The sequence below is a fragment of the Passer domesticus genome, chromosome Z (genome assembly GCF_036417665.1).
Source record: "Passer domesticus isolate bPasDom1 chromosome Z, bPasDom1.hap1, whole genome shotgun sequence".
NCBI classification, from domain to species: Eukaryota; Metazoa; Chordata; class Aves; order Passeriformes; family Passeridae; genus Passer; species Passer domesticus.
In genome coordinates, this window is record NC_087512.1 from 82,648,169 (window position 1) to 82,672,196 (window position 24,028).

General features: G+C 50.4%; 1 long non-coding RNA gene across 1 annotated transcript; it reads right to left on the bottom strand.

Annotated features, from left to right (window-relative positions):
- Window positions 1-161: 161 nt before the first annotated feature.
- On the bottom strand, window positions 162-1,910 carry LOC135291148 (uncharacterized). The gene is made up of 3 exons (XR_010354019.1): window positions 1,498-1,910; window positions 724-858; window positions 162-247 (listed from the first exon to the last, which is right to left on the bottom strand). It is a non-coding gene; the product is annotated as an uncharacterized LOC135291148 (long non-coding RNA).
- Window positions 1,911-24,028: the final 22,118 nt, after the last annotated feature.

The window sequence follows — 24,028 nt, forward strand, 5'->3', positions numbered from 1 at the left end:
CTACAAATTTGATTTTCCTTCTTGTCTGCTATCAGCAAGCAACCTTGTCTCTGCAAAACGGAGCGTTTATTTCTTGCAAGGTGTCTGCAGTGGATGTCCATCTTTCACTCACTTGCTTTTGTAGAGCCCAAGGGAGGTGGTTAAGTTTCTCTCTGATGATTTTCATTTCTTCCTCCAGCCTCCTCACCCTTTCCTTGTTCCTATCCTCAGATTCCTGCAGCTCCGCCTGCACATCTTCCTTGATGGTCTGTAACCAAGAATAAACACGCTGTTTCATGGGTGGAGTGGCTGCCACTCTTTCACTTACATGTTTTTGTTGATCGCCCCTGTGCTGGTGGAGATGAATCTCCTCTTGAATTCTTCTCATGTCTTCCTTCTTCCTCCTCTCCACTGCCATGATGGCACTCTTGAGCTTTGAGCAGCTCTGCTTCTGGCTCTGCCTTGATGTTCTATACACACAAATGCACAGCGACTGGGAGCTGCCATCAGGCTCAGCTTTTTCCTCTTGCAGCTTCAAAAGCACATCTATTCAGCCACTTCTTTCTGCTTCCCTACCCACCTCTGCTTCCACTGCAACCCTCCTGTCCCAGTGCTGATCTCTGCAGATTCCAAGGCTCTGTGCTTTCAGTGCCTGGTGGGACTCCTGGCCTTCTCAGGCCCAAGAGCTCTGTTTTACACCCCTCTTCCTGCCTTTCCCTCTGGCACCTGGCCAGTCAGGCTTACCTGGCCATTCTGCTCTGGCCCTTCCACCTGCTGCCTGAGCTGCTCTTCCTGCTCTCGGGCTGGGAACAGCTCTCCCTGAGCCTGGCATGGTATCTCTGATAAAGCAATCTGCTCCTGCTCTTTCTCTACAAGGACCTGCAGAGAAAGCAAAAGAAGATGGGTTTTGACTTGCCATACGATATTTGAGGGCCAAGACTCAAAGGCTGATGGGCTCACACATTCCCAAAGCTCTGTGCTGATCTCCTGGGTCACTCTCTGCCCATGGGGAGGCACAGATTCCAAAGTGAGCCTGGCACTACAATCAGGGGCCATCTGGCACTGAAGCTCCAACAGCCTGTCAGGCAGCTGACAGGGAAGGTGTGGCATTCCTCAAGGCTTTGGTGAGAGCCTCCCTCTGCTCCTGCCATGTCCTCTTTGTCTTTCAGTAGTGACTGACACCCAGCCCTGTCCCACAGCTCCATCCTGGCTCTGCAGGTGGCTTCCTGGCTGAGCTCAGCCCTTGGGAGAGACACTTCTGCAGTTCACGTTCTCCTCAGGCCTGCACCAGCATTCCTGCCTTTCTGACATCTACACTCTTGTTAGAAATCCTGGTCATTCAGGAGATAAGGATGCATGCAAAGATCCTCTGACATCAGAGAACATTTATGGTTCTCTGAGCCTCAGTATATGGAAGAGGACCAAGGTGTTTCTTCTCCTGTCTTTTGTCAGCTGAGAATTGTGACCAGCAGTAACAGAGACTCTCATAAGACCCCATTAATGAATGCATTTACACACCCCTGGGGATGCCAGTGAAGGAAACCATGTTGTTAAAAATCCAACAAGGCCAATTTTCAGAAAGTGGTTGAAAAAGGCTCTCGTTTATTAAAACAAGCCAGAGAGGACAGAGGACCTGAGATAAGCTCAGAATCCACACACAACAGCTCAAAATCTAGAACAACATCTTAAGCACACGTTGGGTTCTTCCGCAAACAAACCGCACACCAACAGGAATAAACCCGAAAGCACCCCGAAGAACTCAAAGCCCCCCTTTTCATAACAGTCCCTGGTCCAGGATTGGTGGGTTTTGGATCCGCGCACCGATTGGTGGAATTTGGGCGCTTTGATTGGTCCTTACTGATGTTCATTTTGGACCAATCATTTCCCCAGGGCACCGAGTGATTGGTCAGTGCCCTGGTCCAATCACTTTCCACCTCCAGCCCCCACCAAGTCCTGGACACTTCCCTTCCCCCACAATGAGCAAACCCCCCATTCTTCCCCAACTTTATTAAAATGAAACTCATACCAATGTGTCATGTAATGCCTGTATGAGCAAAGTCACCAAACACCACCGAACCATGGAAGTGTTCCACTTTCCTAGGACAGGCAGAAATTTAAACTGCGGACTTCAGGACAGAAGAGGCTGGAGGAGAAAAACAGCTCTGAGGGGAAAAAAACCCATGTCTGAAGGGGGAAACATCTCTGCCTGCTCAGAATCAGTTGACAGAACATGTCACTAATCCTCTCCTGGAAGGGATGCTTTAGGTGAGCTTTTCACCTCCAACATCATTGGACCAGATCCAGGAAGATTCAATTATGTAAATGTTACAAAGACAGACAGACAGGCAGACTGACAGATAGATAGATAGATACATCTACTATAATCTGTCTTTACTGTTCTCTCTGTTGCTACACACATCAGCACTTGGTAGCCAGTGCCCCCAGTCAGCAGCAATCCTGAGATTGCTGTCTTGTTGCTTCAATAAACCAGACTCTTGGGGAATCTGGAGTGTGTAGGTCCTTACAGAAAGTGATCTGGCCCAGAGCATTGCACTGGAAACCTCCCTCTTTGTGCATCTGTGCTGGAGCAAGTTCTTCTCTTGGACTCAACCCCACTGACACTGCTAAAGTGGTTGTGATCAGAAATGCTGCCTACCCCCTCCCAGCTCCTCTGATCTCTGACCATCATAACATCACCCTAGGACATTCCACCCCTTATCCCCATATCGTCAACTTACTACCAAACCTCATGCATTTTATTCAAGTAAAAACTTCCATCTGCTTCCCCCAAAACATTACAAGCAATCCCCGTCGTGCCCCTGTCATGTAACCACACCGGAGCACTCAATCCAGGTCCCAGACTACAGAGCTGCAGGATTCCTCACTTCCATTTTGCTGACTCAAAACTCCATCTTTCACTTGCTCGGACCCTTGACAATTACACGTTTTTTTCTGTTTCACATCTCTATGGTTTAATGTACAGACAATGGCAGTAACATCCAGCAAACAGTGATATTTACATATGATTTTCACCCCACAATCAGATCTCCCTGAGGTACACATTGTGTTGTTCCATCTCTCTGCATTATCCACCATGTGCAACCTGGTCCCTGATCAAAGACAATCCCGCAAATGGGTTTGTCTACTTGAGGCAGAATTGATCCACACCGTCTTCCCTAACAAATCTCTGACATTTACCACTGGGACTTCATCTGTTATATCCAGGGACTCAGACTGGGCAGGACCTGCTCAGTTGTTGGAACCTCGGATATTAACTAACCAGGTGACCTTTGCTAAATGCTGCTCCCAGTTTTTGAAAGATCCCCCACCCAAGGCTTTCCACTGGGTTTTTATAGTCCATTGTACCTCTCCACTTTGCCTGCAGCTGGTGCAAGGCAGGGGATATGGTACACTCACTCAGTGCCATGTTCCCTAGCCCAAGTGTTAATAAGACTGTTCTTGAAATGAGTCCCATTGTCTGACTCAATCCTCTCAGGGGTACCATGCCTCCACAGGACCTGCTTTTCAAGGCCCAGGATGGTGTTACGGGCAGTAGCGTGAGACACAGGGTATTCTTCCAACCATCCCGTGGTGGCTTCTACCATTGTGAGCACTTGCCTTGGTGTGCCTGGGGCAGTGTGATGTGGTCAATCTGCCAGGCCTCCCCATACTTATACTTGGACCACCGCCCACCATACCACAGGGGCTTCACTCGCTTGCCCTGTTTGATGGCAGCACACGTCACACAGTCGTGGATAACCTGAGACATAACTGTCCATGGTTAAATCCACCCCTCAGTCTCGTGCCCACTTACAGGTGACATCTCTACCCTGATGGCCTGAGGCATCATGGGCCCATCAAGCTAGGAATAACTCTCCCTTGTGTTCCCAATCTAGGTCTGTCTTGGACACCCCTATCTTTGCAGCCTGGTCTACCTGCTCATTGTTTTTGTGCTCCTCATTAGCTCTACTCTTGGGGACGTGGGCTGTCGGAACCCAGAGCATCTCTCTGCATGCCCTGGATGTCTCAAAGCCCTGGCAGGGGCTCGGAGACCCTGGCAGGAAGCCAAAGACACCTGAATGTGAGGAAATGAGAGAATTTCAGGCCTGAATGGTGAGGGGATGATATTCACTTGATAAAACTTGAATTATAATGCACTGTACCGGGGGGTTTTATATGTTGTACAGGGGGTTTGGAATTCTGTACATGGGTCGGGAGTCCCAAGATGGAGGAATTTGGGCGTGCCCTGTCCTTCTTCTTTCTTCTCCTTGGCATCTATGTTCAGGATGATGTTGGCATGTGTGGATTGCTTAATAGGGAAAGTGCACTTGCCAACAAGGGCGAAAAGTGTTGGAAATTAAAGGTAAATATCTTATACGAAGTTTTTACTATAAAAGAGACAACGGCCCTGTGGGCGGGAGAGAGTGCCCTTGGCTGTCTTGCTGATCAGACCTCAGCTGGACAGACAGAAAAACTTTGTAGATAAGGAACAATAAACTCAACTGAAGACCAAAAGCAAGAGTCCAGACTCCTTCTTTGAGAGCACGGCCTGCCCAGAACCACCTTTTCCCGTGCTGGGGCAGAGACAACTGACAGGTGACCCCAGCAATGGGCATCTACCTGATGAACTTTCACAGGTAGCCTCCCTACCCTGGTAGCAATGTCTTTCCACTCTTCAGCAGCCCAAACTGGTTTTCCTCTATGCTGCCAGTTAGCCTCCTTCCACCTCTCCAGCCATCCTCATGGAGCATTGGCTACCATCCATGAATCACTGTAGAGATAGAGCTTTGGCCACTTCTCTGTTTCTGCAATGTCCAGGGCCAGTTGAACAGCTTTAAGTTCAGCAAGTTGGCTTGATCGACCTTCTCCTTTAGTGGCCTCTGCGACCTGTGGTGTGGGGCTCCATACAGCTGCTTTCCACTTCTGATTCATTCCTATGACGCGACAGGAACCGTCAGTGAAAAGAGCATAGCGTGTTTCCTCTGCTGGCAGTTGGTTGTATGGTGCAGCTTCTTAAGGCCGTGTCACTGGTTCTCTTTCTTCATCTGTGACACCAAAATTTTCACCTTTGGGCCAATTTGTACTTACTTCCAGCATGATTCAGTTTACCAATTTGGGCGCACTGTGTGATAAGAACAATCCACTTGCTCCATGTAGCACTGGTGGCATGGTGGGTGGATATAACCTTGCCTTTGAACATCCACCCCAGCACCAGTAGTCGGGGTGCCAGGAGGAGTTGTGCTTCGGTACCAATCACCTCTGAGGTGGCCTGGACTCTTTCATAGGCAGCCAAGATTTCTTTCTCTATTGGGGTGTAGTTTGCTTCAAACCTTGCTTCAACTCCAAAATCCTAGTGGTCAAGCCCGAGTCTCCCCAAGCACCTTCTGCCAAAGGCTCCAGAAGAAGCCACGGTTCCCAGCTGCAGAATAGAATATGTTCTTCTCATCCCGTCCTGTCCTGGGCCAAGACTGGGCCAAGACTGGGCCAAGGGCTACCACATGAGCGTTCTCCTGCTTAATCTGGGCAAAAGCTTGTTGCTGCTCAGGGCCCCAGTGGAAGTCATTCTTCTTGCAGGTTACCAGGTAAAGAGCGCTCACGATCTGACTGTACTCAGGAATGTGCATTCTCCAAAAGCCCATGGCACCTAGGAAAGCTTGTGTTTCCCTCTTCTTGGTTGGTGGAGACATAGCTGTGATCTTGTTGACAACATCCACAGGAATCTGACACCTTGCCATTTTACGCCTAGGAAGTGAATCTCACAAGCTGGTCCCTTAAATTTGATCTTTTGGTGGTAAAACCAGCTTCCAGAAGCATTTGGATGATTTTCTCTCCTTTCTCAAACACTTCTGCGGCTGTGTTCCCTCACACAATGATGCCATCAGTATACTGTAGGTGTTCTGGAGCCTCACTCTTTTTTAGTGCAGTCTGGATCAGTCCATGGCAGATGGTAGGACTGTGCTTCCACCCCTGGGGCAGTCGCTTCCAGGTGTACTGCACTCCCCTCCATGTGAAGGCAAACTGAGGCCTGCATTCTGCTGCCAGAGGAATGGAGAAAAATGCATTGGCAATATCGATAGTGGCATACCACTTCGCTGCCTTGGGCTCAAGCTCGTACTGCAGCTCTAACATGTCTGGCACGGCAGTGTTCAGTGGTGGAGTCACTTCATTCAATGCACAGTAGTCCACCGTCAGTCTCCATCCTCCTTCAGATTTACGCACAGGACAGATGGGGCTGTTGAAGGGCGAGTGGGTTTTGCTGACCGCCCCTTGGCTCTCCAGCTCTCGAATCATTTTATGGATGGGAACCACAGCACCTCGAGTGGTTCTGTACTGTCGGTGATACACTGTTGAAGTGGCGCTTGGTACCTGTTGCTCTTCTCCCTTCAGAAGTCCTATTGCAGATGAATTCTCAGACAGTCAAGGCAGGGGGTTCAATTGCTGGATGCCCTGTGTCACTACAGCCACTATCCTGAATGCCCCTGAGTCCATTTGGGTCTTTGAAATACCCACTTTGCAGGTAATCTATGCCCAACATACATGGGGCCTCTGGGCCAGTCACAATAGTCACATTCTTCCACTCATTTCCAGTCAGGCTCACATCAGCTTCCACCAAAGTAAAATCCTGTGATTCCCCTGTCACGCCAGAAATGGAGACAGATTCTATCCCCACATGTCTTGATGGGATTAACGTGCACTGCGCACTAGTGTCAACCAAAGCTTTATATTCTTGTGGTTCGGATGTGCCAGGCCAATGGAATCCATACAGTCCAAAAATCACGTTTTTCTCTAGCCCCTACCTGGCTAGAGGAGGGCCCCTTTAAGCCTGGTTATCCTTCTTTCCTTGGGCATATATCTTGGAGGTTCCTTCAAGGGGATTGGACATGTCATCATCATCATACCTGGCAGTTCAGCTATGGGCAACTGGAGCTGCTTTCCTTTTGGTGGAACTTCCTCTTGGAGTCTTGCCTTCCTTGAATTCACACACCTGTTGAGCCAGAGCAGCAGGAGATTTTGCATCCCATCTCCTCATGTTTTCTCCACAATCACGTAGGAAGAACCACAGCTCAGCTCATGGGGTGTACCTTCTCTCCCTCATCTAGGGAACATCTGTATACCAGAACCTCTGATCTGTACTGCCCAGATTTGGAGAAGGTCTTCCTTAATCTCCTCCCTGAGTTTCTTACTATTCTTCTCTATCTTGCCCTCTAATTTCTGCAGATGTGTTTCCACTGCTGCGATTCTGGCATGTGTTGGACCCTGTACAGCATCTGCATATGCTCAGAGCTTCTTTGCCATATCAAGCACAGTCTCATCACTGTCATCCCACTTCATTACTGCTAAAGCAGAAACATATTTGTGTGGCCCAAGTCGTACAAGTTTTCGCCACATCACAGATGTACATGGTACCTACCAGGTCTGGATTCCTAGTTGATATGTCATCTGAGAAGACAATCTCTGCCACTGCCTTTCTCTCAGGTGTTGGATCCCTTGTTCTATGGTCTTCCACTGGGTTTGCTACTTCCAGAGATCATCTGCACACAGGTATCTTTGTGCTACACTGTCCAAGAAATGTGCTCAGAGGCTGTGAGGGTTAGCCGCCCTCATCATTCCTTGGTTAATGACAGGATCCTGTGACAGGGATCCCAAATGCCTCGCTTCAGTGCCATCCAGAATTGTAGCCTCGCCTGCAGCATCTCAAAGACGGACTAACCAGCTAATTATGGATTCATCAGATCGTTGGGTGTAATCCTTCCTTAGGCCACAAAGGTCCTTCAGGGAAAAGGACTCAATATTGGCTTCTGATCTTGCGCCTGATTTTATGTCAGGAAGTGTTGAGGGTCCTTCTCCTGCATCATCATCATCACCATCCTCATCATCATCATCCACTGGTCGATCAGCCTTGTCTGTGCACTTTCCAGTTCTAGTGCTAGTAGCAGCAGCCATTGGTTGAGGCTTATTGTGTGGTTTAACTGCTGGCTTTGAGCCTGGGGTGTTGGCTGCAGCCTGAGTGACTGGGATAGCTGCTGATTTATCTCCCTGCTCCCCTTCCTCTGTCTGCTGCCCTAGAGCATCTAGCAGTGTGCGATCAGCATATGCCGGGGCCCAGCTCACTGCAATGATCCTACTGGTACAGGAAGGATTCCTTGGAGAGAAGTGGAAAGAACCTGTTTATTTAACAGGCAAAACACCCCCAGCACACAAATTGAACAATATCGGATGACAGCATTCTTTCACCGATCTGAAAAGGATGACAAATTCAGAGTCTCTCCTGGGAGTGGTCGCTCTGTTATCCTCCCCCCTCCATTTTCTCCACAGAATGAAAGAACACCACAGATTTCCACCCTGTCACCATCTCTCACATCATCAACTTTCAGTCCATCATCACCCCTCAAATAATCAACCCTCAAATCCATCAGGGAGAGAGGAGTCCCCCCTTGCACCATAGGCTTCCCCCAGAAACACAATTGAAACCTCTTGTGTTTCCGTGTCACTCGTGGCACTGTTCAGAGAACATCTGCCCTCGTGATTTCTCCCCCCCCCCATGTCCAGTGCTCTCACCACTGCACGTATTACCACCAGCGACTATCGTGCTCCCTATCGGCTCAGACTTACTGGACCCATTTTCTTTGATTCCCAGGATTGGTACATCGTGCGACCTGACCCTGAACTTCTTCCTCAAATCCATCAAGCGGAGACTCGACGGAGCGCGACTTGGTTAAACTGCAAGTACCTCGTTGTCGCGGACACCAAATATGCTCCCCTCGAGCTTGAAGTGATCCCTGCAATTTTACTACCTGAGCAGGATCACTTCACTCTCTGGGTGCGCTGTGTCCATCCCCCCCTCTTCCTTCCGGAGAACCAGATCGTCGCTCAGGCAATTCCCATCCCTCAGTTCGTGGGCGATGATCTGGATCTCTTCATTTATTACACCGAGTTGTTGGGAGAGGAGAAGCCCCTCGTGTGGTGTGGCCTTAAGAGCGAGGGGCACTCGATACAACTCCAAGGGATGATGGACACAGGGGCGGACGTTACGGTCATTCCGTCACACAAATGGCCGTCACAGTGGGAGCTGCAAAACGTGAGCAGCTCAGTCCTAGGTGTTGGGGGTTCACAATTAGCGCGACGTTCAAAGAGCATAGTGCAAATTACGGGGCCAAATGGACAATTAGCTTCTGTACGTCCATTTGTTTTGAACTCAAGGTTTACCCTATGGGGAAGAGATGCCATGTCCCAATGGGGGGCGAAATTGGATATACCCGCTCCTCAGAATTTTTAGGTGCGGCCACTGAAGAGCGCCCTACCATCAGACTTAATTGGCTCACGGATACACCAGTCTGGGTAGAGCAGTGGCCGCTGAGTAAACAAAAATTAAGTGCGCTCACTCAGCTCGTTGAGGAAGAATTGGCCAAAGGCCACATTGTTGAGACCAACAGCCCTTGGAACTCCCCTGTTTTTGTCATCAGCAAGCGGGGAGGAGACAAGTGGCGCCTCCTCCACGATCTGAGGAAAATAAACGACGTCATCGAGGACATGGGGTCCCTTCAACCGGGGATGCCTTCCCCATCTATGCTCCCCCAAAATTGGCAATTGGCTGTGATTGATATCAAAGATTGTTTTTTCCATATTCCCCTTCACCCAGCTGATGCGCCACGTTTCGCCTTCTCTGTTCCCTCCATCAACAGAGAAGCTCCCATGAAGCGCTACCACTGGCGTGTTCTCCCGCAAGGGATGAAGAACAGTCCTACCATCTGCCAGTGGTATGTCGCAAGCGTTCTGTCCCCAGTGCGCCAGAGGGAGAGCAATTGCATCATCTATCATTATATGGATGATGTCCTTGTCTGTGCCCCCGACAGCGACGTGCTTGCACGCGCTCTAGAGGACACTATTATGACTTTATCGGCGGCTGGATTTGAGCTTCAAAAGGATAAAGTACAACACCTGCGGCCTTGGAAGTATCTGGGACTCGAAATTAATAACAGGACCATTGTGCCCCAGAAAATCCTTATTAACGACAATCCTAAAACCCTGAGAGAACTGCATCAGCTGTGCGGGTCCTTAAACTGGATCAGGCCCTGGCTGGGGCTCACCACGAGGGATCTGTCTCCTCTTTTCAACTTGTTAAAGGGGGGAGAGGAGCTGGATTCCCCGAGGGCCCTGACCCAGGAGGCCAAGTCAGCCCTTGAGAAGGTTCAACATGCCATCTCAACACGACAAGCCCACCGATGTCGTGAGAACCTCCCCTTCAAGTTCATCATCTTGAGTAAGTTGCCGCACCTCCATGGGCTCATTTTCCAATGGGACAGGAGCCAACGGGATCCCCTCTTGATAATAGAGTGGGTATTCCTTGGTCATCAATTGTCCAAGAGTATTACAAAGCCACAAGAGTTGATGGCCCAGTTGATCATGCGGGCCAGAGCACGCCTGCGAACGCTCGCAGGGTGTGACTTCACATGCATCCATCTTCCCATCAGGACATCCACGGGGAAGATGACGAAAGAGACTGTTGAGCACCTCCTTAGAGAGAATGAAAACCTGCAGTTTGCCTTGGACAGTTACACCGGGCAAATTTCCGTGAACCATCCTGGCCACAAATTATTTATCACAGAATTCAATTTGATCCCAAAAGAAATACAAAGTCGACGTCCCCTCAAAGCTCTGACCATTTTTACCGACGCGTCCGGAGGGTCCCACAAGTCAGTAGTGACTTGGAAAGATCCTCAAGCCCTGCGGTGGGAAACCGATGTTAAGGCTGTGGAAGGTTCTCCACAGATTGCAGAACTGGATGCAGTCGTCAGAGCTTTCGAAAGATTCCCACAACCCTTTAATCTAATAACCGATTCGGCGTATGTAGCAGGTGTAGTGTCCAGGGCAGAAAATGCTGTGCTCAAAGAAGTCTCCAATCCCATCCTGTTTCGCTTGCTTTCGAAGTTAATACATTTGGTTTCCCACCGAGAGCAACCGTTTTTCGTTATGCATGTGAGGTCGCACACCGATCTCCCTGGCTTTATTGCCGAAGGCAATCGCAGAGCGGACGCACTGGCCGCACCCTTACAACTGGCTGGCCAACCTGACATCTTCCAGCAGGCCAAATTAAGCCATCAACAATTCCACCAGAATGCCCCAGGCTTGGTTCGCCAGTTCAACCTTCGGCGTGACCAAGCCAGAGCAATTGTGGCCACATGTCCAAACTGCCAGAAAGCAGCACTACCATCGCTAGCCTCTGGGGTAAACCCCAGAGGTCTCCGCAGTTGCGAGGTGTGGCAAACTGATGTTACACACATACCCGAGTTCGGGAGGTTCAGGTATGTCCACGTCACAGTGGATACCTTCTCGGGAGCCGTCTTCGCCTCGGCCCACACGGGAGAAAAAGCAGCTGATGCACAAAAACATCTTATCCATGCGTTTGCGGTCCTGGGAATTCCATCTTCCATTAAAACCGACAACGGCCCAGCCTATACCTCCAAGGCGTTCGGTGAGTTTTTACAAAGTTGGGGAATCCAACACAAAACTGGCATTCCGCACTCCCCCACCGGTCAAGCCGTAATAGAGAGAACCCATCAGACTTTAAAACAGGTCCTCCTCCGCCAGCGCGGAGACGTTCAGGTTCAGACCCCGCACCTCCGGCTCTGCAAGGCACTCTTTACTATCAACTTCCTTAATTGCTCCTTTGACAGGCCGGAGCCGCCAGTCCTAAGGCATTTTGTCCAACACCCCCAACTTAAGATCATGGAAGAGCCTGAGGTTCTTATCCGGGACCCAGACTCTGGGGAAATCCAAGGGCCGGTCCGTCTGATCACCTGGGGACGTGGATACGCCTGCGTGTCCACTTCCTCAGGAGTCAGATGGATCCCCAGGAAATGGGTCAAGCCCTATACACCGTCCACTGAGCCTCCAACATTTCAACCCACTGTCCCCTGCGGCCAAAAGGACCCAAACAATGGTGCTTTTGTGCACAACCGGAAGCGCCGCAAAGGAAGGAAAAACCCAATACCCTCCACCTGAGGGGCGTCCCCTTCAGAAACTTTAAGTTACTCCCCATACTTATGTTACGTTTTGTTTTTCTTTAGGCATCCACCATGGTCCCCATTGCCATCATCGTCACCTGGCAACTTCTTCTTCAAGCCTTGGACCAGTCCCTGGTAACCGCGTGGATTGTCCCACAGCCCCGCAAGAACGTGTGGGTAACCCTGGCCCATGCCCTCAATCAGAACCATCTTTGTCTATCTACGTCAGCAGCAGACAACCCTATGTCGACATGTCTGGTGAGGATTCCTTCCAAACTGATGGATTTTCCCAGCTCCCTTTTAAACATCCAAGGCCAACTGAATGAGAATAATCCGCCAGGTCAGTGGGTGGAGATTTTTCGGTACTGGGGGGTAGTAAATTATGCAAAAACACCCGTAACCAACCCCCTAGAACTGTGGCGCAAGTGGGTATTTGACCTGCCCTACGCCGAGGCCGAGCCCCAGGAATTCGAGCTACTGGGCTCGGCCAAAGCAGACCTCTGTGTGCACTTCGATTTTACACCATCGTCTCGAGTTAAGTCCTACGAGAATGTCAAGCAGCACAAGCTAGAATTCCAGCAGCTGCATGGTGCACACAGGTGGACAAGATAAGCGCCCCATCCACTGACGATGGGTACCCCAGAAAATTAGATAAAGGTGTCTTCTTGATCTGTGGAGACAGGGCGTACCCAGGAATCCCGTCTCGTCTCCTAGGAGGCCCGTGCACCCTGGGGCGACTGTCACTGGCGTCACCCAACATGACGCAAATTCCGATTCGGCACACCAAAAAGAATATAAAAATTGTAAAAAGGGGTGCAAAACAATTTGACGAGCATTGTGATAGTGAAATTTATCATTGGGCCAAATCCAAGAGGATCGCCGTCTCCGTCTTTTTACCCTGGGTAGCGGCGGCCAAGTCTCTTAGTGAACTTGGCAACCTCGAATGTTGGGTAACACGCCAAGCGAATTTGACCTCGCAGGCCCTAAGTGACCTCCTAGCAGACGAGGAGATCACCAGACGCGCGACCCTGCAGAACAGGGCCGCCATCGACTTTCTGCTGCTGGCACACGGGCATGGTTGCCAAGAGTTCGAGGGGCTGTGCTGCTTTAATTTAACATCTCGAAGCAAATCAGTCCACGCGTCGATCCAGGAAATGAGAGACCTCGTCGGTACCGTCAAGCAAGAGAACGAGGACTGGTTCAAGGACTTGTTCAGGAACTGGGGACTTTCAGGTTGGATGCTCTCCCTTATAAAAGACATCAGTTATTTCGTTGTCATTCTCCTTCTAGTTGCTTTAAGTTTTGGGATCATCAAAAGAATCATTGCCGCCTCTCTATCCAACCCTTCCTCAAAATCGAAGGTTGTGATTGCAGCTGCAGCCACACATGAAGACAGCTGGTGGGAAAACCCCACATCAAGAGACACTCAAGTCTAAGATCCCGGAAGCTTCGTTTTTCCAAAACCCACACTCTCTCTCTTTTTTAAACAAAAAAGGGGGAGGCCAGGACTGCTTTTAGGGTTCCCCATTTAAGGATGCCCCACCCAGTTCCAAAAAAGCAGCAGTCTCTCAACTTCAGGACACCAATCCCCCCCAAATTTCACCCCCCGGGCCCAGGAGCCTCGTGAACAGAGATCTTCCTCTCCACGGAGACAGAGGGCATCCCACACCCTCCTCGGCCGTCTCTGTTCACGCCACTGCTTCACTCTTGACTCCAAGGTATTGCCTCCCCCTAAATACAGTCTCTGGGTCACAGGAAAAAACATGGGTCTGTCCATGGTCATACAAGAAAGAGTCCAGCTCAAGGCCACTCCATTATCTCTTCCCACTTAGGATTCTTCTCACCTCTTCCAAATTTCCTCACACTTGCCCATTTCGTCAGTCCATCATCTCTCTCTCCTCATTCTGATTCAGGAGGATCAGTATTTGTAAGGTTTCCATTATTCTACCAAGGGGTTAAAATCTTCGCTTCTGTCTGCCCAGAACTCCCACAGCTCCCTGGCACCTTGTCTCGCCACATCCCCCACTTCTGGCCGGCTGTGCTGCCAGCACAGTCTCTATCACTCTCTTCTGAGGGGGCTGCCCAACATCCCAGATCTCCTCCACCCCTGCACCTTGCAGGGCTCCTCCACCCTCCCTCCCCACAGGCCACATGGCCTCCCCCTCCCCCACCCAGACGCAGCTGGGCAGGCGAGAGGTCAGACTCCACTCACCGCCAGATCCAAATAAGGAAGTTCTCTGGGAATCTTCTGCTTTGAACCCCTGTGTGTTCTCAGAGGCGTATCCAAATCCTCAGTGGCCACCACAGGTGCAAATTTCAAATCTGGCCACTGATTAGTTTGACCACAACTTTTCCAGAAACACACTTCCTGGCCAAACCATGACGCCACTGCAGAGCAGCAGGGAGTGGGGCCGTGCCTCTGAGTGCCATCCTGCTCTAGTGTGGATCACAGTCACTCTGAAGGACATTTCCTGCTGTGCTGAATCTCAGCTGCTGCCCTGGACAGTGGGACTTGTCCTTTGGCCTTTTGGCCAGCAGTCATCCAAATTGATTCCTGCTGGCCTGTTGCTGCTCTCCCTGTTTCTTTACAGTGGAACATGGTGACCCAGATGGAGGATTGAATCCCTATCTGTGTCCCTTGAAAATCAGTTCTTTCCCTTTCTTCACAGTCAATGACTCTTGGCTGACAGGGACAAGCTGTAGTCTCTGACTGCTTTGTTCTCTTTGACTTCAGGTGCAAGTGTCGACATCTCACCTGGCAGCCTGCAAAGACTTCCAGCAAACAATGGGCAATGAAGGGCCCCGAGGTTGGTGTGAGGCACAGGAACTGTCCCCACCAGAAGTGCGACAGGTTCAGCACATCATGGGCTCTGGCATTAAACCTGCTGCTGCAGCAGCATTACCTGGAGGAAGATATACTGTTGAATCTTGGAAGTCAAGTTCCAACGGTTCGTTCATCACCAGTTCTGACAGCAGCATGGCTGCTCCAAAACCAGAGATTGAGAAGGGGTACCTGGAGATTGTGGGTATGTCTGGTGTATTTCTTGCCTGAGGGACAGGGCACTCTGTGCAGGTGTCAGCAGAGCTGTACCAAATGCTCCTCCTGACTTTGGTGTCCCACTGGGGACATTCAGGACTCCCCAGAGGAAGTGCTGTGCTCCGAGGCATTAAGAGAGCACTCTGGGTGTTCCTGCTGCCTCTGAGGGCAGCTTGGACTGACTTGGCTTTGCCTGAGCTTCCCTCTCTGCTGAAGGCTGAAGCAGCGATTGTTCTTGAACCAGATGAAGTCTGTGAGCTAGCAAATCATCTGGATAAGTACTGTGTGCCAGTGGCCAAACAGAACAGAATCTTTAGCTTCCTAGATTCTCCGTAGACTCCTGACTTCCAACTAGCCATCAGAGCAAATAAACCTCACACAAATTCACTGGTTTTGAAGTTTTGTTTTTTTTGGTTGAGGATTTTTTTTTTTTTTTGGCAGGGGGTGGGGGAAGGTTTGTTGTTGTTTTATTTTGCTTATTTTTAGTGATTTTTTTAGTTTGGTTTGGTTTGGTGTTTTTTGCTATTGTGGTCATTATTATTGTTACCCAGCTGACCACAAAGGACTCAGAGCCCCAGACAGTGGGGCTGCCTTCTGTATCTCCTGGAAGCTGGCATCTCTGCTTTAAAGTGAGCATCTTGCATTTTGTTTCCCTCAGGGAGAACGGTGAATGTGGAAAATCCCGTAATGAAATACACAGAACTGGAACACATTGGCAGCGGGTGAGTCCAACTGCAGTTACTTCTGCACAGCCATGGGCCAGGAGTTTTTCTGGTGGAATGTCTATCCAGCATGAAGTCAGGCCAGATGGAAATATGTTCACACCCTGGGGATAGATTGTCCCATCTCTCAGTGCTGCTCAGAATTTGGGAGTGTGCTCAGAAGGCTTTGTCAGAGAGATCTCCATGCTGCCGAGGTCTTGCCTGCATCAAGGAACAGAACCTGGAAGATCTCCTTGTCTCTCAAGTGTGGGACAGCTCTGTATTAATTTCTTTAGCATTTTTGTATGTCTGAAAATCATACCGACACACTAATTAAGAAAGAATAATCTTGCTTGCCTGAAAGAGCAACCTACTCGCTATGAAAGCTGTCAGGTAACAGTTCTCAGGAACATTTCTTCCAGATGGGTTGTGGAAGGAAATACTCTGTGGTCAGGAGAGGAACCACACAGTTTAGAAACTGAAACCCAAGATGAAAGAACAACCTCCCTTTAGGAGCTGAGGCAGTGAACCCCAGTGCTTCAGGAACAGGCCCAGTGCCCATGCACTTGAGAGGAAAATGCATCATCTGCCTTCTGGCAGAGCCCTCCTGCATCCTGCAGGTTTTGGGCATTTACAGGAGACATCTGCTGTGTGGGCTGGCTTTCACTCCAAGAGCTAAACAGCTTCTCCTTTCTCTGCCTCTGTTTTGTTTCTAGGTCTTTTGGAGATGTGGTTAGAGCACTCAACAATACCACAGGAGGAGAGGTAAAAGTCAACAGTCCTGTGTTTTTTTTGTCTGTAATTTCATTGTTTTTATGAAAACATGCATTCTCATCTCCATAATTTTGTGTTTCTAATTATTCATATACCAAAGTACTTCTTTTTTAACTCTTAATTTATTGCAGTTGGTAATTTTTATGTAGTGTATTTTAAAATGTCACAAAACAACACCCTTTGGGTAATTTTCTGCATTCTTAAAAAAAACCCACAAGCCATTTTAGCTTCTGTCTCTCAAAGGTTGTTTCATACCTGTCTGTTTTAAATCAGGGCTACAATTCTTTAATAGGATTGAGACAGGTCTATGAAATGCACACCAGTGATTCCTCTTGTGGAATGTCATGGACCTGTCATAAACCTCCTTTCTTTTTTTTTCCCCCCTGTCATCAGCACAATGTTTATTGCAAACTTAAACAAGATGAGCAAAGTAAAAACAATGTCATGGGCCTTTGGGAGCATCCTTGTTGATCTTTCTGCTTTTTCTGTTGAGCAAGGCTCTGATCCAGGCAAAGAGATTGCACTTAGTGACACAGAACCATTTGGCTGGAACTCTGCTGATTTCTAGTAACAGCTGGAGGCCTGCATCTCCACAGGATGCTTTGGCTGTCCCAGGCTTTGTTGGCTTTTGGCTGCAAATACCATTTTCCTTGCTTTCTCATCCAGAAGTACCATGGCTGTGCAAAAACTGCCAGTGGGCCATATTTCAAAGGCAACTTGGGCTGGAGTTTGTGAAGGAAGGAGACGCTTACCCAATTCCACACCACATTAAAAAATAATAAACGAGAACTTCCCATCCTTAACAAACAACTGACAATTCAGAAGTGGATACAGAGCTTTTTTACAGAATGAAAAATAGGGAATTTTCCAGTGGTGTTGTGATTTCTGGAGTTTTTATTCTGACTCACAGCTAGCACTGGAGAAAGTCATGTCCCTGGAAGTGTCATTGTCTTCTGCCTGCAACCATCAGAGGCATCAGACTGGAGACAGGCTCAGCTGACGTTAGCAACAGGAGCTGCCCCAAGGAGAAAAAATGGAATGAACTTGTACCTCCCAAACCCATCTCCCCACAGGCTCCAGCAGGATTCCTTTGGTTCTTATAAATACACAGAAATAGGGCTGAGAAGACCATGTGGAACTATGTGTTCATGCCCAAGACCTCGCTGATGCTGTTTGGGTTTTGTAATTTTTCTTTTCTATGTTTTCTGTATTCTTTGCACATATATTTGTAGCTCTATAGCCTATTCTATTAGTGAGTAGTTTTCCCAGTACTTCCCCATGGCCTTTCCCTAAGCAGAAAGACAAACTTCCAGAGCTCCAAGCACCAGGGAGTAGAAGGCCCCAGTGCTATCTTGGTTCTTCCTGGGACAGACCCCTCCAGGCAGCTGGTGGAGTCACCATCCCTGCAAGTGTTTAAGACAAGACTGGATGTGGCACCAGGTGCCGTGGTTTAGTTGAGCTGTTAGGGCATGGGTTGGACTCCATGATCTTGCAAGTGTCTTCCAGCCCAGTGATTCTGTGATTCTGTGACTGAGGGAGCTTTCCCTGGAGACCAGGAAAGGTCTCCGGGGGCCTTGGCCAAGGACGGGGATCAGGGCTCAGGGAAAAGCAGCAAAGGGCTCAAGGTGAAGGCGAGAGAGCAGAGCTGCCACAGCGTGGCCCAGCAAGAGCCTCATCTGCTCCTCCTCAGGCCGCGCCATCCGCGCTGCCGTTTGCGGCGCCGGCGGCTCCTCTCGCTGCGGGGCTCCAGCGCGTCCCGGGGGCCGGGCCCGTCCTCTTCGGGAAGCGCCGGAGCCTCGGAGGCGAGCGGCTGCTGCTGCGGCCTGGCGGGGAGAGCTGCGGCCACGGCCCCGGGCACGGCGAGCTGCCGCTATGGCCGGCTCCTGCCGCGGCTCCTGCCCGGCGGGCACAGACACGGCCGAGGGCTGCCCGGGAGCTCCCTGCCGGTCCGCAGCGGGCCCGGCCGGGCTGCTGCTCTCCACGGCCTCTGCCCACCGCTGCCGGCCCCACCGCGCTCCCGCTGCCTCTGCCGCAGCCGGGCCCACACGGGAGACGGCACATTCCGGCCGGCTCGCAAAAGCCCTGCCCGCAAACCCCCCGCCACGGCCTCGGCTCAGGCACAGGCTGCCGGCGTCCTCGCAGCTGCGAGCCGGGCCTGGCCGCTGCCGGCCTCAGGCAGAGCTCCCGCCTGTGTCTCCATGGCCGCGGCTGCTTGGTGTTATGAATAGAAAGTTGTATTTTTTTTAAGTTTCAGAGTTAAAAAAAAAAAACAAGTCAAACCAGGTCAGACTTCTTTGGGTGTGCTGGTAAAGAAAAAGTCTTTAATCACCCGTTAATGGCCGGTAATTAACTATTGTTTCCCTGATGCTGGCCGCTTGCCAAGAAGACACCAAGAGAAACCCTCCAGGGCAAAGAGAATGGCCAGTGACACCAGAGCCAACATGCAAATGAGAAACGCATTGCACCCTGGCTTTTTTACAGTTTTACAGTTTTTACAAGAAGAACCCCTAAAATCACAAGCCAAAAAGTGACTTAAGTAACGTCTAAGGATGGGAGCATAGTCCCGTACCTGCTTGAACCTTTTTGCTTCTCACCCTAACCTGAAAAGATACTGATTAAGAAGACATCCCGGAGTGTTAAACAAACAAGTAAGGACTCCACAACTCTCCTGTGAGGACAGAGTCCCCAGCTCTGTCTGCAGACCAGTGGACAAAGCTGCATCATCCTCCTTCTCCGTGCCACGCCTGGGAGCAACGGCGGTGTGGGCGCAACCCGTCGATTTCTCCCCACCTGAGCTGATTCTTCTTAATAAAGGCATTAAAAAAGGAGAAAGATCTCCTGCCCATTTATTTCACTTGGCACAGCGGGCTGAGCACAGCCAGCGCCAGGAGCAGCTCTTCATGGGCCCGGGCTCCGGGCACTCCAAGCTGCAGGCAGCACAGAAAAGGGCTCTTTGTTTCACCTCTTCTTTCAGTGCTGCTAAGAATGTAGCCTGCAGCAAGCTGAGAACACCAGAGCACGGAGCCCTTTGCAGGCAGGGCTGCGTCTGCTGGAGGGGCAGAGGGAGCCCAGCAGGGATCAGACACAAACCAGCAAGGCACTGAGGAGCCCCTGTGGTGGCAGTGAGCAGCTCTGGGCTACAGGCACTGCTGCTGGCATTTTCTATTGAGCCATCTCCAAGTTCTTCTCTTGTGCTCTGTATTTCTAAGTGTCTTCCCTCTTGGTTTTGGTTGTCTGCTGCACCCTCGTTTCTCCAAATTTTCCTACCCTGTCAGCAGCAACCCCCATCCAGAAATGGCTAAAAAAAATGAGCAAAACAGCTGGGAACAGCAACGTGTGGAACCCTATGGCTCAGAAATTCTTATATCAGGACTCTCTCTGTGCCTTATGCTTGTCAGCACCTCCTTCTCAGTGCAAAAACTAGTAATGAGTGGAGGTTTTTTCCTTAATAGCTCCTGAGAAGCAAATGATGTGCTTGGATTCTCATGAGTGGATCCATTAAGTTCATTGCTGGGAAACAGAAAGTAAGGCCAGAGTAGCACATCAGCTGGGAGCTGGTCACTCCCTGCAAAGGGCTCGTGTATAATGTGGGAACACCGCATTCCAGGATGGGCAAGAAAGGTCAATGTGCTCAATGTGCAGCTGCTGAGGTTTGAGTTCACCTGGAGCACAGTCAGGGGTGGTGAGCACTGGAAGATCCAGCTGCAGTCCCCATCCATGTCCCTTTCAGTGATGGCTTGAGGGTGTCTCAGCCTGGATCCAGAGCACCCTGGGGGGGCTCCTGGGGCTGGCTTTGCACTCAGGGTGAGGATGGCCAGGAGCCACTGAGGCCGGCAGTGGGGACCAAGGCTGGGGCTCGTGGCCTGGCAGGTGTGGCTCTGGGGGCTGGGACATGCCAGGGCTTGGGTCACAGTGGGAGCTGTGAGCAGGGGCACGGCCAGCTTGGCAGCTGAGTGACATGGTTCTGCTGGCTGTGACATCACAGAGGAGAGGTCACGCTGACCTCTGTGTCAGGAGCAGCTCTGGGCAGTTGGATTCTGGCAGCCAGTGAGTGCACATGCAGGGAAAATGCTGGGCTGGATGGGAGCTGGGAAAGATGCCCTGGGGATTTAAAGCCAGAGTGAGAGCTGGGACCCTCAGGGCAGGGCACTGTCCCCAGGGCTGAGGGAGGTGGATCTTGGGGCTCTCAATGTGGCAGGTGCCCAGAGAGGCTCTGGGGACATTGCAGGTGTCACCAGCCTCCTGGTCCCTCCCAGCCAGACATGCTGAGCCCCCTTTCTGCCACCAGGCCATGTCTCCAACACTGGCCTTCATCCTGGCCCTGTTATTCACCCCGTGTGGGTTGAAAGCGGACATGAAAATCGATAAGGACGCGGTCAGGCGGATCCGGGAGCGCGAGGAATTTCTTCATCAGGAGATGACTCGACTCCTGCAGGAGGTGGATGACAACAATTCCATCATGGAAAATCTGCTCCTTTCTGTACGACAGCTGCTGTGGCTGCCTTGGATGACCATAGCTGGGCAGAAGGGGAATCCAGAAATTGAAAAGAATGAAGCTCAAAGGATGCAAGAGCGCGAGGAGTATCTGCTGCAGGAAATGACTCGGCTCCTGCAGGAGATTGATGGAAACAATTCCATCATGGAAAGCTTTTTCCGTTGTCTATGGCAGCTGCTGTGGTTGCCTCTGCTCCCTCTGGCCTTCTGACTGGTCATGAGATGGAAGTGTGGCTCTGCCAGACACAGCACGCAGGAGGAATCCAGCAGCAAGACGAATATTGTGAGGTTGATGTTCAGCAGCAAGGAGAAGGTGAGTGAGCATGAGAAGGACAAGGGTACAGACAGGGGTGGCAGCATTTTGGCTGTGCCCAAGCCATCACCAATAGGCACATCTGGGATAAGGCTGGAGGGGGCTGTGAGCAACCTGATGTCATTGGAATGTCCCTGCTCATGGCTGTGGGATCACACTGGGTAGTCCCTAAAGGTCACTGCCAAGCCCAGCTGTTCTGTGATTCTGCAGCAGGGCCTGCCCAGCACGAAGGTGCTGCAGGAGCTGGTGGACGAGCTCCTCGGTGTGTGCCGAGTGCTCTCCCGGAGGAGCTTCATGCCGGAGCTGCACCCAGCTGCCAAGACAGACAACAGCCCTGCAGCCTGCAGCGTCCAGGAGAGCAGCAGCAGCTACCGCACGCTGGTCATCCTGCGGCCACCCCCCAGCCACTCCTTCAGCCCGGAGAGCACCAAGCGGCCGCCAGCCAGGCGCATCCGTGTGGCGCTGGAGTGCCTGTGCTCCGGGGAGCAGCTGCTGGGGCACACGTGCTTCCTGCACGCCGCTGGTGGCCAGCTGCCCACGGATCAGGAGTGGTACCTGCTGGACACCCTCTGCACAGGCTCCTACTTGGACCTGCAGAAAGTCACCCGCTGGGTGCAGATGTTGGTGCTGGCGGCCTGGCCGCTTCTGCCGCAGTCGCGCCACTGCCAGCTCACGGCGCTGCCCTCTGGCAAGTCCTGCAGCTTCCGGCTGAGCAGCGCCTCTGGCCTGCACTGCAGCATCGAGATGGCTCTGGCCGTGCAGCTCAGCAGCTCAGGGGCCCGCCTGAGCCTTGAGTAGGCAGCAGCCGGCTCTGCCAGCAGCATCGTGTGGGCCAGAGAGCTGCCACCTCTCAGACTCACTGCAGCGATGGCACTGCTGCTGCGGTGACAGCATTGCAGGCAAAAAGGAGTTGGGGAAGGTGAAGGGAACCATTCCTCATGGGACATTTTTTGTTTTCTCTTAGGATTCTTTAGTTCCTTATTATGAAATCTGAAAAATGTAGCCAGATCATAATACTTCTAAAACCTCCCAAGGCAAAGCTGGGAAGGTTAACATGATTTCAAATACGTAGAAGTTTATGTTGAGAAAAATTAGACATCCATAGGAGTTTTCCTACACCACTTCTTTGGGTTTTTTTTGCATTAAAAAAATAAAATATAGTTCTTTGACTCATATTTGGTCTCTCAACATGTCACTTGTGATGAGAATGCAGACAAGGCACCACCATTAGTAAATTGTCAATAGAAGCAACTATGGTGGCAATTCAAAATTTCATTGGCTCTCGCCCAGCTCCATCTCAACTCTAGGAAGGTTTCTATAAAAAGGAAAGAGAAAATTTGGCCCACTACATACCCATTATGAAAAGGAAGGAAAGCCTCTTGTATCTAAGCCAAAGGTGACAGAGCCTAAGTGAAAAACGATCATCACATCTCAATTTAAAACTGCTGGCAGCTGTCCTGCTCCCAGACTGGTTCTGCTGATCTTCAGCCGGGAAGTAGAGGTGTTCCTAGAAACAGCAAACAAGACAAACTTCCTGGGCAAAACCAACCTGTGAAACTGCATCAACTCCGGGATCTTTTGGGCTCGGTCCTAACTTGTATTTTGTTAAATGCTCGCTGAACGGCACTTGGTGCTTCCCCCAACTTAATGACTACTATTACACTAATTGCAAGCATAACTTAGCACCAGCAGAGAACCTCCTCTTTGTCTTCCTTCTGGGTTAGAACAAAACAAATTTGAAGAGGAGTAGTCCCTGAAAATTTGTTCCTCTCCAACTTCAAGTTGATCCATACCAGTTCTGACTAAGAGACAGCAAGAGACAATAAACTCTTCCAGAAGCTCTTCTGTGGTCATGGCTGAGGGAGCTTTTCCTGCAGCCCTGGAAAGGGCTCCAGGGGCCCTTGGCTGAGGATGGGGATCAAGGCTCAGGGAAAAGAACCAAAGGGCTCAAGGCAAAGGCTGAGAGGGCAGAGTTGCCACAGCGTGGCACAGAAAGAGCCTCATCTTTTTTTTTTTTTTTTTTTTTTTTCTGTGAGGGAATGAAACCAAAGAAATTGGTCTCAGCATGCCTTCTGGAATGGCAGATATCCCCACACATCAAACTCTAAGTGAATCTTTACCTTTACTAATTAGACAAATCTTGCATGTATCCCTCACTTAGGAACTGTCTGAAAACTGAGGCAAAGGCTTAGGGATGCCAGATGAGAGTAATGGCCTCATTCTAGTGACTGCATCTCTGTGCACTTTGCAAACTTGCAGAATTATTCCAGACAACTTAAAGAATGAAACAGATTTTGTCTCTCCTATCTGCTCTCACAAAATCCCTGGTGCTTCAGTTTGTTCAGTGTCTTTTTTTTGTGGTAAGGACAAGAGCATGCCTAATCAACAGCACATTACTATGGCATTTTTCCAACCGGCAAAAATATTCCTGTCTTCTGCTCACAGATTCTAAAGAAGAAAGAAAATCCGAAAAAATAGAGGTTTTCAGAGGTCTTAGGAGGAAAAACAAATTTGTGAGAGTACAAATCTGTCTTATCACATGAGGGGTTTTGCCAGTCCATCTGCTTGGAGAAAGATTCACTTTGGGAGGTAGTTTTCAAAAGTATTCCTTGGAATTGAGGGGCACAATGTCACAATGCATCCCCCTGTGATGTCACAGCCCACTGCTCTCTGACACCAGCCTCCAACCCTTGTGACAGCACAAAAGGCATTGAAACTCCTTGGA